Source organism: Hipposideros armiger, unplaced genomic scaffold (genome assembly GCF_001890085.2).
Source record: "Hipposideros armiger isolate ML-2016 unplaced genomic scaffold, ASM189008v1 scaffold_21, whole genome shotgun sequence".
NCBI lineage: Eukaryota > Metazoa > Chordata > Mammalia > Chiroptera > Hipposideridae > Hipposideros > Hipposideros armiger.
In genome coordinates, this window is record NW_017731371.1 from 3,828,591 (window position 1) to 3,842,222 (window position 13,632).

The following is a 13,632-nucleotide window of genomic DNA, read 5'->3' on the forward strand; positions in this document are numbered from 1 at the left end:
AAAAACAAATAATATTTACTTTGTATTCATATAGTTTTATGGGGCATGAGAGGTGGAAGGCAGCCATTTCTAGGCGATATTCATTATTTCGGAGCACAGAGATTTTTTCTTTGAGTGAAACTGATGAAAAGAAAATGCCTTCTGTCATCGATTTTGGTGTCACTAGCAAAAGTGGCACTCAGAGTCAGTCTATAATCTTTTTAAAAAATTAAGCTAAATACAATTCTTTTTTTTTTTTTTTACAATTTCCCACCACCACTGCCCCCCCACCAACCCCCTTACATATACACACACATAATTCAAATTATTTCAGGAAACCTAAATAAAAATCAGGGAATAGAGAGGAGCTGGAAACCTCAGAGGGCTCTCTGTGACTCTTTTCCTGTCTCGGGTCGCTTATTTGGAGTAAGGTTTTGAACTGAGAGGCAGTGAGAGGCTGGCACAGGGGCTGGCACCTCTGTGTCTGCAGCCTGGAGAGGGGGATGCAGGGAGGCAGGTCTGAGCCCTGGCTTCTGCCAGCTGCACACCCTCCCCCAGAGGGAGACATGGACCCATTTACATAATGCCAATCAGTCTTCCGTGTCAAGTTTTCCCAGGAACATGCAGAAGCGATGACCAAGGCAGGCATTATGTCTGCTGGAGTCACAGACAAACCAGGGCTTCCGTAAAGGATTATGTTGAATCAATAAGGCATACTGTTCAACCAGGGCTGAGAAAAACACCTCATAAAGTAACAGCATTTGTAAAGGTTAATCAATTCAGCTAATTGTAAATGCTCTCAATTGTCAGTCCCTAAGCAGTCCCCTCTCTTTGTAGCTAGTAATTCACTGTGGGATGCAGCAGCTCGAAAGCAGAAAGCAGAGAAAGCGGGGGAAGCAGTCAGATTTCTCATTACTCTCTCCATGTTGTGCTCTGTCGGTGTCTGTAAATGTCAATACATTTACCACAGGGGAAGAGCCTTTTTTCCCTACTAGCCCTACTTGCCTCCTTCATTATATACAAAACAAAGTAAAGAGCCTAATTATCTTGGTCTAGGCAGATGGAAAGGAAATGAGGGTATTGATTTTGGGGAGCAATATCTTAAGGCAATGCATATGACTAATAAGCTGGGCAGTTAAAGGGATGGTCTTTCATTGACAACTGTAAGAAAAACACATCTTATTCACGGCCCAGAATTGACTGAGAAACAGAAACACCTTCTGTTTTTCCCTCCCCACTGTCTCCACATCCCCAGTAAGACCAAAACCATGGAGGAGGGTTTTTTAAATGAGTGTCTGTGGAGATTTAAGAAGTAGAAACAAATCCTGTCAGGCAGAAAACAATGAGATAATTCTACGCTGAAATTATAACCAGACTCTGGCAGTGAAAGCAAACCACTAACTNCTTTAGATTTATAATACTGAAATGAAAACAGTTGTGATAAGCTTGGGGATTCCTAATACCACCTGCCTCATAAATCAGTATAATAAGGGGCTTCTGGGTTAAGCCATCATTGTAAGAAGCCAACACGTTCTAAAAGCTTCATTCCTTTACAGTGTATTTACTACTCTTTTAGAAAATGTCATAGCTTTGATGAAAATAGAATTATACAACTAGAAGAAACCACGAGAAGGCCCTTAATTTACCCCCCACATCCACCATGGAGTTCATCCAAGATGGGATTATCTATTGCCTATCATTCACGTCCCTTCTAAAAAAAGAGCCTTATAAAATTGGCTCAAGAAGTTCTTTTATATGACAGCACGTTTAAAAGTACTAAGGCACTGCACAGATGTAAGGGATTATCATTCTTTATATCAAGGATAAAGAGAGTTCAGTGTCCATAAGCAAAAAGGCTACAGGTGTTTCTTTCACATTATCTTCTAGCAGGTCGTTCTCATGACCACCCTAAAGCTTATGCTAGTTCATCCATTTTCCCCTATGTCTTCTTCTACAAATAGAAACAGAAAATAGAACCACAGGATGTTGGATTTGAAAACTACATCTCCGAATTCATCCCTCTGATTTCATAAACGAGGATACAAAGAACAGTTGGGGCCATAAACACAAACATCTATAAAGGCTGGACAGGTAACGTAAATAAGGAAATCATTTCAGTAAGAAAAGTTTCTTGGTTCTGAGAAAACCAGCCGTGCAAGCAACATAATAAATAGCAGCTGAGAAAGGAGCTCAGTGGAAGAGGCAATGGAGGACCGGGTACTGTGCAGCTAGGCGAGTGCCAGCCCACCTGAAGCTAGTTGGGACCACCTGGACATGCAGGCTCATTGCCAGCAGATTTATCAAAAAACTGAAATCCACATCTTTGTGAAAGCCTCCTGATCTTAAAATCATTGCATTCATTTTGAAACACTGAAAAATAAATAAATAAGACAGCCGCAGGCTTATTCCAATCTACGCCCTGCAAGTTCATGACCTCGCATCTGGGTCACACGCTTTCTAATCCTCCCTGCTTCCTATTCTGTTTAAGAGCATGTGGAAGAACAGCTTCAGACCACTCAGTGGCCGTGCCTACCTGTTCAGTAGCCTGAGCAGGGGAAGCTGCCGTCCGGTCCTCCGTGATGGGCTGAGCGCTCCAGTCTTCATCAGGGAACCGCTGAAAAGGCACAGAGGGCACCTGCTCGCCTTCAGACCCGTCTGCGCCCTCGGGCTGAGTAGCAGTCAATTCAGGAGCTGGAGCAGAGTCCATTCACCCTGGGNAGGGGAAGCTGCCGTCCGGTCCTCCATGATGGGCTGAGCGCTCCAGTCTTCAGCAGGGAACCGCTGAAAAGGCACAGAGGGCACCTGCTCGCCTTCAGACCCGTCTGCGCCCTCGGGCTGAGTAGCAGTCAATTCAGGAGCTGGAGCAGAGTCCATTCACCCTGGGATTCCTCGCAGGTTAATGCTTTCTCCGCAGTGGCCTGCTCCTCCTTCCCGATGTCCACGGGATCTCTGTAGAAGCAGAGATCAGGAGTGACCTCCCGCAGGGGCTCATGGAAGAGGACGCCACGCATGCCCAGAACTTCCCGGGCCAGTATCCAACCCATCACACTTGTGGAGTGAGCTCCCTCGTTGTTGCACGGGATGGCTATGTCCACATAGCGTGGAGGAGAGTCTGTGTTACACTCAGACTCCAGGGTGACTTAGGATGCCTCGAGGAGAGGCTGGTGGTCAAACCTGGGGTCAGTAACCACGGGAAGTCCCAGCTTCCTGAAGGCAGCCTGGATCTGGTTAGGGAAGGTTCTGGGAGTCAAGCGGCCAGCAATAGGAGTGGCTCTAGAGGCGGCAGCAAACTTCCAGACAGCCCGCTCAGCGGTACTCCTGGAGGATGTGACACAGGTATCAGCTTGGTTTTCCATGGCAACAATGGCACGAGCAGCCAGCAGAAGCTTCTCCCAGCTCCGCTTCATATTTATGATGTAGACGCCCTCACCTTTCCTTTTGTAGGCGAACTGTTCCATTTGGAGGTCAAGGTTGTTGCGGCCCAAAAGGATTCCTGCTGCAAGGAATTTGAGGACACCCCCCTCCATCTGCAGGACATAAAGTGCCCTGGACATTGTGAAAATGTCTAAGTTATGATGGGACCCCAGAACAATACTGTTTGGTCCCCTCTCTGGGTAGCCTANATTTCAAGCTGGCTAAAATAAAATTAGGATGACCCTTTTAAGTTGAGTACATAGAGGTAAAGCACCAAGCTCTTCCAGGGAGAGAAGTAGCCAAGCTCAGCTACTCGAAACTGCTTAATTCTGGCCTTAATATGAAGATTAGTTGGTTTGTATTTTCTTTTTTTAATTAAATTTATTGGGGTGACAATGTTTAGCAAAATTTCATAGGTTTCAAGTGTACAATTTTATAATACATCATCTATATATCACATTGTGTGCCTACCACCATTTATCATAATGAGGTGGGTTTTTAAAATTTTTCTCCCTGGGTCCTTAGAAACTTAGACCTCTTCCAAAAGATAACAAACTTTTGAAGAAGTCTGAAGTTGGTTTTATATCAAGCTCTCACAGCTTCATATAATTGACAGGGCTGCTCAAGAAAAGAGTCATCACTAAGATAGCTGAACTAGCTGGGATAAGCTAGGTCCTAGGAGCTACTGGGCTAGAAAAGCCCCCAAAAGATTTTTTTTTTTTTAACGTCTACCTTTTGAAGTTGATTTTGGAGTACCATTTCTCCAGTTAACATGTTTGGTTTGCTGCATTCCAGGAGAGACTTGGCAGCTCAGCTCTATTTAAGATGTAATATGAGTTCTATATTCAGTCAGCATTTTCACGCATCTATTCTCTTGGCATTTCATTGATATTAAGTTTCAGTTTTGGTTGTGGGAGATTTGGAAGAGAGAACTAACGATGGATGAATGTTTGTTTTCCTGGATCTTCGAGGCTGTGTGTGTTCAAGTGGATATATTCCATCACACAGCCTCCCCTCAGAAAAAAAACAAATTTAGTGTGACACAGCCAGATATTTTTCAAGAAACATTTGTTGATGATGATTGCCCACCTGCAGGACACATATAAAGGATCATGCCGTTTGTGATCCAAATTGAGTAGTGCATTGGACTAAAAGGCTTCTCACATTTTCATTTTTCTTTTCATCCTAAATTGTTTCTTCCTTTTGCTAAAATACTTCCTTTGCTCTTCAATACATTTCAAAGTTATACTGGCTCTCCAAACCTTAAGGTAAAAAAATTATTATCACCAGTTCCCAATTTGCTAACTGGCTATCTTTTAAGCACTTACTACTAAGGAGATAGATTTGTATCACAACAATGTCTCCCCCAGAGGTCCACAAAATGCATCACACATTTGCAGTGGAGTGCAAAACTTACTAATACAGGCAGGCATAAAACTGTCAACAATTCCACTCTGTCCTCCAGCTAAGGATACAGGATCAACCTCTGCTTGGAAACTCATGGGACCAGAAATGTGATAATTCTCTGTAACTACTGAAGAGATGAATTTTCTCTTAGCCCATATTTCCCAAATGATGCCCTGCCCTCACAGAAGTGTCCTAGGGTTTATTCAAATATGTTTGTTTCTTAAAAGGTTTCTGTGGCTAATGAATGTTGGACTAAGCAGGTTTCTGTGATCTGGGATTTTCAGGATTTTAATGTGGTACATCCTCTGGGAATCGCCAAGTGGGGCTGTCACGTACAGGGCTCCCTTGACTTAGATTTCAGAACCTCTGATCAGGACTCTCCAGGGCCCCAGATCTCCCTAAAACAGCACATAGGTCATGTTCTGGTTACTCCTTGTTTAACTGTCTTCAACTGGTGGTGGAGGGAGGGTGGCAAGCGAACCGAGGTCCACAGAGACCTGGGGGAGTGCCTCCCAACTGGAGTCTCTGCCATTTGTTTTTATACATAAATCCTCATAAGTTGGGAACTGACAAGATCCTCTTGTATTGGTCACTTCCTAATGTGAGGACCAATGAATGAATGTCAAAAATAATGAGAGAAATGGGCAGCTGGGTGGCTCAGTTGGTTAGAGCGCATGCTGGTTCAATACCTGCATGGGATGGTGGGCTGCACCCCCGGCAACTAGACTAAAAACGGCGACTGGACTTGGAGCTCAGCTGTGCCCTCCATGACTAGATTAAGGACAATGACTTGACCTGGAGCTGATGGGTCCTGGAAAAAACACACTGTTACCCAATAAAAAAATAATAATAATAATAATAATAATAATAATAATAATAACAATGCGAGAAATAACTATTACACAATCTGGCCAAAACAATTCTGTGGATTTAAAAGTAGGATTCGATCCATTGCTGAGAATACTATCAGCCATGCAGTAAGTAGATATTAATATTATTCCAAACACATAGAAGCTACATGAGACATGACTAAAAGATAACCAAAGCAACCAGCCTTTCAAGATTTACACAGTTTACAGGAAAAAAAATATATATTTGCGTGAAAAGGAAAAATAAAAGAAACCTGGTTTATAACAGATCTTTGTATTCATAAGGGGCTTTACATATTTCATACTCAGCTTTGTAGACTACGCAGCATGGTCACAGAGGGAAACTCCAAGGCACCAGATTGCAGCATCCAGGAACGTGGGAGGGACTTACATATAAGAAGCCCATAGAGTCAAGGATTTCTGCAAAGCAGTGCCATTATCGCAGTTCATACATCTCAGGAAGTGATTTCCTTTCTGCCCAAAAGTCAATGATTATAAAATCCACCCCTTGCTTCCATGCAACTTCTCAAGAGCAGCTTGAGCTGTCTGAGTTCCACCACCGACAGATGGAGAGGAGGAAACATGGGGTATTTTGCAGGTAACACAGACCAGAGGAACTGAGGAGACAGCATTTGCAGATAAAAGGCCTGAAACGTGTGCATTTGTTAGAGCAGTTCTGTTTTCAAGAAGCAACTATTCTGATACAGATCAAAATGATTCCAAAAAAAACCTAAAGAAAAAGCAGAAGAAGCATTACAGTGATGCAGCTCCAAACAGGACTAGGAAAAAAAAAAAAAACACTTCCTATAGAAAAACCAATTCTGCCAGTTCTTTAATGAGGAGAGATTTTGAGTATGATCTAAATCAGCGGTCCCCCAGCTTTTTAGTCTCAGGAACACTTCACCTCCTACAAATGATTAAGGAGCCGAGGAAACGTTTCTTATGTGGGTTGTATTTACAGGTTTGCTGTATTAGAAATTAAAAGTGAGATGTTTTTCATATATACATACAAATTTATGGAGAAGCGTGATATTGTTTTAAATCTGCAACTCACGATGCTTCATAAAAAACAGCTAGACCCTCTCATCAGCTCCTGAATCCAGTCCCCTGCAGTGTCACGTAGCCCTTGGAAAATGCAACTGTACTTTCAGAGAGAAAGAGATTGAAACGACAAACAAGGTCGGTACTATTATGAGAAAAGTTTGACCCTGCAGACATCCTGAAGGCAATGAGCATCCTGAGAAGTGACCAAACTGTACTTTGAGGACCAATGAAGTAAAAACATTGTATGTCCAATATATTTATAGATATTTACATATATATATCATTATACTGCATGTAGATATAGATTTCTCAGGCTAACTACTTACTAATCTGTAGGTAGATCATTTTTTGTGTGTAAATTCACACATTCTAAATTGTTCATTTCTTTCAACTGTATAAAGCCTGTGATAGACATTGCAAGTCAGAATGGCAATAGATCACATACGAAACGGAGACCAAACAAGATGCATTTCTGACTGTCAGCACTAAACGTTATATGTTCACATGTGGTACCATTGTGTCCTAATAATGAGGTAGATGGAGTAAGCCTTGCTCTATTTTATAGATGAGGAAAGTGCACCGAGACGGGATAAGTGACTTATCCAAGTACCATAACTAATTTGTGACAGAACTGGGACTGGGTCCAGCCCAGTGCTGTTTTGGGCTGATCACTAGGCCAACACACGAAGCCAAAACACATGGTTGAAAACTGAAAATTATTGCTGGGGTGTTATGTTGCCTGATTTGTTTCTTTATCATTTTTTACTTACTCTGCCAAATAGCTGTTTTGGTAGATATGTGGTTGCTGCTTTGATATTATTTTGCTAAACATTCTGTTTTAATATTTTGAAAATGTGTGATTACTCCCTCTAAACTTAATTTTCCTTACATGTAAAGTTTGGATCAAGATACCATGAAGGTTCCAGCAACAAGGCATCTTTATAACTAATAAAACAAGGTATAACAGAACCCTGAAATTAATAATAATAATACAAAGCAGTCCCCTCGAATTAGGGCAAACATATAAGGGCACTTATGGATTGCTCCATCATGGTAGATGGTACCGGAACTTTTTGGAAGCCAGGGGCTGGTGATGCTTGACATCCTGTGACATATAAAGAATACTAGCCAATAAGGTCTTGTCCCCATGTCCCGACATGAGTCTGAAACATCCTACTGAACAGCCACATAGGTGAAAATCTTGTTTATAATTTTCTGAATCTGGATACTAGCTAGCTGTGTTCCACATATAAACGCAAAGTATTTTGTCAGAGTGTTAAGATATATAGGGATTTCCAAAACCACAGCTACCATACAAAGGAAGATTGTACTTTGTTTTGTCTGGAAGTTTACCAAGAATGGCCCCGATTCAGAAAAATATGTGGTGGTGTTGGTGTTGCCACAGCGGTCCACATTCATAGCTGATATATTCATAGTAATTCTACACATCGGTGTGAGGATCCCACTTCGTCAACAGATCTAGGACAGGGATAAATAAGCATTCACACACACACGGAAATATTTGACTATAAATAGCTTTCAAATATTTCTCCTTTATAATTAAGATTTTTTTAATCAGTATTCTCATTGTATATGTGTAGGTATATTATATTGCATGTGCTTTTCATGGAAGGATGGTGAAGAGGCATTCCCCAATATTTTTTTTAAATAGTGTGTCTGATAAGATCAAGAACCACTGGGTTAATTCTCCTCAGAAATTCCAATATTTTCTTTTCTCAAAAATTTACTTTTAAGGTCAGGGTTAATGAATATTTCTCAAATTTCCATCCCTTCTGCAAACTTATTTATGGTTACTCCCTTGGTGTTAATAAAACAATGTGAACACAGCTTGCAATGTATCTGACCGAAGGGTTTGATACAGTGGGTTTTGTGGGGGAAGAAATGGGATATCTTGAGTTGGCTTCAGAAGAAGTTGTACATGCTATATTTGGTTACCTAACCATCCAGCCTCAAGTTCCTCTACTGCCAAAAACCCACAACCACCTCCACCACCACTACCAGCACCATCACCAAGCACACACTTGAAAGTACACAAAGTTCCCTCTGCTTTACCTACTAACATAGAGAGAAAAGATGTCATTTACAGCATTATTGATTAAATGAGGGAAGCTACAACCTCTGCTTCTTCCCAAACGTTTGCAATGCATGCCATAGTTTCCACAGGGAGTATTCTTTTCAATCATGAATAATCTTCATGTATAGTTAAATGTTGAAAACAATTTCAGTGATAAATGTGTGCCATCTACCTAAATTAGACAAAAGTAGTTGAAAGTTTTTAAATCCCAGTGAAGTTTTAACCAATGTATCTTACACAACAAATAATTATGATGTTTATTTTGTTATCTGTACATACAACAGTTTTTCCTGGGCTGCTTTCTTGAGCTATGCACCTATGGTAAGATGTATTTCTCACACTCTCTGCAATCTGAGATATATATATATATATATATATATATATATATATATATATATATATATATATATTTTAATTGCAGATAAAATGATTTTTCTTAAATCATGTCATTTGTCCCCTTTGGAAGACACTACCTTTTTTACTTACTGTTTTAAAAACCGCCCAAATCAATACAACTTTCATGGGTGAGTACTGGACTATTTGATTATGTTAGAGGAATATGTACAGTGCTAGGAAGAGCGTTTACTTCTCTGGCTCTATTAGTTTTGCAGTAATGGTTCATTAACAGCATACACCATTAATTTAGAGTAAGCCCTGCACTAATTATGACAATTGATTTCTTTGTTTAATTTCCCTATAACCAAATGATGCACTTTACAATGAACCCCAAATTAAAGTCCCTTTGGGAATTTGGATTACATTACATCTTTTAAAAAGGTTATGTTTTGATGACCTAACCCACTTGATATTTTTCTCTTTGCAGCATGTAAAATAATGAAAATACATCTAATTGCATTGTTATAATTTTAGTTATTATGTTTTAGTAAAAGAGAAATAAGCATTTCTAAAAATAAAAAGAATGCTTCCACACATAAATTTCCCATTCAACTTGTGCTAACACCCATTTTATAATGAACTACAATGCATAGCATGTTTTGAGGTTTAAAACTGTTATCTTCATCATTCTCTGTGGCCTAAAGTTCAGAATTTTAAGATGCCAAAAACTACTCCCTCTGAATACACTGACCTTGAGTTAGTCAGATATTTTTTCTGCTTTAACTTCCTCAGTTATAAAACAGATTGATAATACCTTGAAACACATTTTTAAAAATACATATTAATGAAAGCTTCAATGACCAGCAAATCGAACTGACTACATCTCTCAATGTGCTGTAAAAAAAAACCAAAAACTATTATTGGCATAAGTATAAATTCTGAATGCAGAATCCCTGAATTCAAGTCCTGACTCTACTCCTTATAACCTGGGTCATCTTGACCATGTCATTTCACATTTCTGTCTATTTCTGCTTACATAAAAAATGTAATATGTATAATATATATGTTATATATTCTATATCACACACATATATATAAAACATGTTACATACTATACATATACTATTCTGCTTCATTCACAGGACATTTGTGAACATCAAATAAGAAAACTTAGATGATTTTCCAATAACAATGATAAAATGATGAATAGAAGAAACAAATGTATTTCAAAGATTATGATGTGTTTCCTGTTTCTGGAATTCTGAATCTACCAGCATGTATTTCTAAATAACCAAAATAGTATGAATCTGAATGGAACATTGTGAACCAAATAAAGCTACATCTATATGACTACCATGAGCTAAAACAAGGATAAACTCATGGGCTACCTAACTACAGTAAATCTCAAACAATTCAATCTCATTCCATCAGCCATGGCCAAAGCAATGGCCTAAACAATAGGTACATCACATCTAATCTATGATTTTCTCAGAACTTCTTCTCTTATTTTTAATACCTAGAATAATTTGTTGATAATTGGAGGCAAAGGTAAGTCTTGCACCTATGGACATAATGCAAACATTAGTCAAAATCATGGCTTAGATTATTATTCTATAAATAAGTCCCAAACATGAATTTCTAGTCCCAACTTTATCCAGAATGCCACACTAATATTTTTTTCCTGTGTGTAGTTCATCTCAAACTGTACATCCAAAATCAAATACTTCTCCAAATACTTCTCCTTTGCATTTCACTGCATTGGTGAGAGGTTTTTTGCTTACTTTTTCTCTATGCTTCTTAAATAGCTTGTGCAAATTTTCTATAGAAGCAAATATTATGGTGAAGATGAAATAAAATAATGAACTTATATATTTCACTAATTTTTAGTAAATAGCCTAGATGCATGCATCCAGATAACCTGATGCTAAAATTTTGCCTAGCTCTTAAAAATCAAGCCTTGACAAGAAAAATATAATTATAAATAAATATACTAATACTAGTTACTCACAAATGATGCTCCCAATATAACCTTTGTATTTGAAACAGAGAAACTAAAATGAAATCTACTTAGAGGAAGCCCACTGACAAATAGTTGTGCAGAGTATTCAAAGTCCAAAGAGCACCACAAAGAGACAATGATTCCAAAATGCCGTGATAAGTGTGATGTGAGTAATTAACAGATGAGATCATTTCTGTTCCCTTCTAAGGGCAGCAAGAGACTAATTTAGCAGTAGATAAATGACATGACTAATGAGTTCATTTTGAGTATAAAAATGAGCAGCTTAAATCTAATCTTTACATTGACAGGTAACAAGTACAGTTCTTGAGAAAGGAAGCAACATGTTCATAACAAGCAGCAAAAACAATTAGAGTGGCAGAAGTCTTCTAAGCCAGCTGTGAACCATCTCAAGAAAGAGGACAGAATCAGTTTCTTCCAGTGGTGCAGGCCCTGAACCACAGTGATAATAAGTCATGTTATTTTTCTGACTTATGTATTCTCTCACTTTAGAAATATTTAGATGAGATGTTTATATGAAAACCAAAATGACAAAGGATAAGAAAATCAAACTTACCATTGACTTCTTATATCTTTGAAGTAAATGAAAGCTTTTCTGTTTTCCTTGGGAAAGGGAAACATAATACTGCTGTACACTCAGTAAAAACCTTTATAACTTATTTTCAAAAAGGCACATCAGTGTTAGACCATATTACAGGATAGCTGAAACCAAATGGGAGTCAACGAAAAAGAATATATAAATGTATTATGATATAAAGGCCGTAAGCAATGTTCTTATTTCTTTGATTGGGCAGTGGTTGCGAGGGTTTGTGTTTTAGTTATTCACCTTGCTCTGTATGTGTATTTTATAAACCTTCATGTAAATGGGTTGCATTTCATCATTTTTAAGAGATTATTTTAAAATGTTACAAGCTAGGTAAATGATAAAATCCCAGTCATAGATTACTCTGTGGCTATGTCCGTCCTATCTCAAAATACACTTCAATCAGTTTGTAAAGCTGATAGAAGCATTTGTCAAGAAAGTCTTTTGTTATCATGTACATAAAATAATCATATAGACAAAATAATGAATTTATATGTTTCATTAAGTCTTTGTAAATGGCCGGAGGGCAGGTATGAAAACGAACTCAGGCTGAAATATATTTACTTCTTAAAAAAAAAAAAATCAAGTCTTGACAAAGACAATATAATTTAAGCAATTATTAATACCAGTTTACCACAAACACCAGAAGGCACACCCAATACAACCCTGTTATTTGAAACAGAAAATAAAATGAAATGTAACTTACTAGTGACTGCTATGGCTTAGTTAACTCAATCAAATCATCCTCACCCTACACTAAGGGGAAGCCATGCTATCTACATAGCAGCTCATTTCTCCGTATTTCAAATTCACATCTAGAGATGTTACTTCAGACGTGATCCTGGGAGATAAAATGTGTAAATCTTGTCGTGGTTCACATTCTTAGGTCATAGAGCACTAAATGTTAGTATCCTCCAATTTGTGTGTAAGTATGAAAGGCATGTGCCTGTATGGGAACAAGAGAGAATGCTTACTGCATAAAAGAGCATGCATATTCAAAAGCTCTGTAAAACCAAGCAGTGTCCAAATATACATATGGTTCCAAATGTAGGAATGAAGATATGACATCTAATAATGAAACAGTGAGTTGGTGATACAGCTTTTAAAGCTTCAGTCTAGGGGTCGACTGAGTGGCTCAGTTGGTTAAGAATGTGAGCTCTGAGCAGCAGGGTCACTGGTTCAGTTCCCACATGGGCCAGTGAGCTGCACCTGAGCTGAGCTGCTGGTGAGCTGCCGATAGGCAGTGGATAGCTCAGTACTAGAGCGTGTGCTCTTAGCAACAAGGTTTCCGGTTGGGCTGCCGCATGGGATGGTGGGCTACACCCACCTGCAACTAAGATTGAACAGGGCACCTTGAGCTGAGCTGCCCTGTGCTGCCAACTGGTGGCCGGATGGCAACTTGAAGCTGAGCTAGCTGCACCCTCCACAACTAAGACTGAAGGACAACAACTTGGCTGTTCCCCTTCCCCAACTCCCCAACACTGTTCCCCTTCCCCAATTCCCCAATAAAATCTTAAAAAACAAACAAACAAAATAACTTCAGTCTATATTTTTTTCTAATCTATAATGAAAAACGTCTGAAGGAAACAAATATTAATAAAACACACACACATTCATTTGAACTGAAAAACTGGCAGAAACTAAAATTTAGGGAGTAACCTATTTTCTTTTAGATCATTAGTCCACCATTCTATGTTAATTTTATTGCCTGGCCTTCATACTCACAAGATGAAAAAAATAAAACAAACGAAAAATTGTGGAAAGCGCTACAGACTTTGTTTGTTGGTGAATTATGCAATGTTTTTCATTTTGAATATTTTAGGATGTGATTGTCTCATGAATTCTCATCATCATTTTTATTCTTTTGTCATATCTTTAATTACAGAAT

The 13,632-nt window shown here is 38.8% G+C and overlaps 1 pseudogene; it reads right to left on the reverse strand.

The window, feature by feature from the left end:
- Positions 1 to 2,425: 2,425 nt before the first annotated feature.
- On the reverse strand, positions 2,426 to 3,533 carry LOC109379029 (40S ribosomal protein SA pseudogene; annotated as a pseudogene).
- Positions 3,534 to 13,632: the final 10,099 nt, after the last annotated feature.